Below are 2257 nucleotides of genomic sequence, written 5' to 3'. Positions count from 1 at the left end.
GGTATAGGGTTTCGGGTTAAATGTTTCGGGTTTCGGGTTTCAGGACTTGTGTTTCGGGTTTGGGGTTTCGGGTTTGGGGTTTGGGGTTTCGAGTTTCGGGTTTCGGGTTTCGGGTTTCGAGTTTCGGGTTTCAAGTTTCGGGTTTAGGGTTTTGGGTTTGGGGTTTGGGATTTCGAGTTTGGGGTTTCGAGTTTAGGGTTTGGGGTTTCAGATTTCAGGTTACGGATTTCAGATTTCAGGTTACAGGTTTCGGGTTACAAGTTACGGGTTACAGGTTTCCGGTTTAGGGTTTCGAGTTACAAGTTTCCGTTTCGGGATTCGTGTTTCAGGTTTGGGGTTTGGAGTTTCAGGTTTCAGGTTTCATGTTACGGGTTTGGGGTTTTGAGTGTGGGGTTTGGGGTTTAGGGTTTGGGGTTTCGAGTTTCAGGTTATGGGTTTCGGGTTACGGGTTTGGGTTGCGGGTTTCAAGTTTGTGGTTTGGGGTTTCGTGTTTCGGGTTTCAGATTTCGGATTTCGGATTTCAGGAATCAGGTTTGAGGTTTCGGGTTTCGGGTTTGGGGCTTCGGGTTACGGGTTTCGGGTTACGGTTTTCCAGTTTTGGATTTCGAGTTTAGGGTTTGGGGTTTCGGGTTTGGGGTTTTGGGTTTCAAGTGACTGGTTTTGGGTTTTGGGTTTGGAATTTCGGGTTTAGGGTTTAGGTTACGGGTTTCAGGTTACGGTTTTCTAGTTTCGGGTTTCATGAGACAAAAAAAAAATAATGCTAACTATAATAAATTATAAAATTTTAAATTACAATATTTTAAAATAATAAAATGATATAGGTTACAAGTCAACAAAGTGACTTGGAAAGATAATAATTACGCAGCCCCTTAAGAGCCACATCATCCCATTAAAAAAAAGTTAACATCATAGACTTAATTTATACTCAATGGATCACAAAAATTTATCACGACTCAATCAAAAGTTCTTAAGTTTATCAAGAACCTAAAAAATAATTAAACCAAAAAAATAAAAAATAAAAAATTTAATTTTTAATATTTTTTAATATATATATTTAATTTAAAATTTTATAAAAATATTAAAAAATTCAATATATAAATTTTTAAAAATTAAAAAAAAATTGGGGGGGCCGTGGCCCTCCCCTGCCCTGTAAAAGCTCCGCCACTGCTCACAATAGCCCTCATAACTAAAGGTTCTATTAATAAAAAAAGTTGTTTTGATTACACATCACAATATTCATAAGTTTAAAGCACTCAGTTAGCTCATGAAATTCATATAACCTTCTTGTCGTTAATGCTTATGTCAAACATAATATCACCTCCATCTAAATACCTGCAAAAACATATTCATAAAATACATCATATTCAGATAAAGGTCAGAACAGAAATACAAAGACTTCTGATTACCGTTAGTCCCTTAGCATCAATGAACATTTATAAAAGAATATGTATTATTAAGTCAATATATTCACAATGATATAACAGGCTGACGGCCAATCAAGTAATCGTCCAAAGTTCTCCATAATTGATAAGAACTACATTTTATCACATTCAAGTAACTCTATATATAATGAATTTAATATTTCATTTAATCCTCGAGAAAGTGTGTGTGTGTGTGTGTGTTTGTGGGTGGGTGGGCGGGTGGATGTGTGAGCGTGCCTGTGTGCGTGTTTGTGTGTGTCTGTGGGTGGGTGGGTGGGTGGATGTGTGTGCGTGTGTGCGTGCGTGCGTGTGTGTGTGTCTGTGGATGGGTGGGTGGTGGTGGTGTGCGTGTGGGTTGGTGGGTGGACGTGTGTGCGTGTGTGCTTGCGTGCGTGTGTGTGTGTGTGTGGGATGGGTGGGTGGGTGGGGGTGTGCGTGTGTGGGTGTGTGTGTCTGTGGTTGGGTGGGTGTCTGGACGTGTTTAGGGTTTAGGGTTTAGGGTTCAGGGTTCAGGGTTTAGGGTTTAGGGTTCAGGGTTCAGGGTTTAGGGTTTAGGGTTTAGGGTTTAGGGGTTTGGGGTTTGGGTTTAGGGGTTTGGGGTTTGGGTTTAGGGGTTTGGGTTTGGGGTTTAGGGGTTTGGGTTTGGGGTTTGGGGTTTGGGGTTTAGGGTTTAGGGTTTAGGGTTTAGGGTTTAGGGTTTAGGGTTTAGGGTTTAGGGTTTAGGGTTTAGGGTTTAGGGTTTAGGGTTTAGGGTTTAGGGTTTAGGGTTTAGGGTTTTGGGTTTGGGGTTTTGGGTTTAGGGTTTTTAGGGTTTAGTAGGGTTTAGGGTTTAGGGT

This window comes from Vigna unguiculata, chromosome 4 (genome assembly GCF_004118075.2).
Source record: "Vigna unguiculata cultivar IT97K-499-35 chromosome 4, ASM411807v1, whole genome shotgun sequence".
Classification (NCBI taxonomy): Eukaryota; Viridiplantae; Streptophyta; class Magnoliopsida; order Fabales; family Fabaceae; genus Vigna; species Vigna unguiculata.
This window is presented reverse-complemented; position numbering follows the sequence as displayed.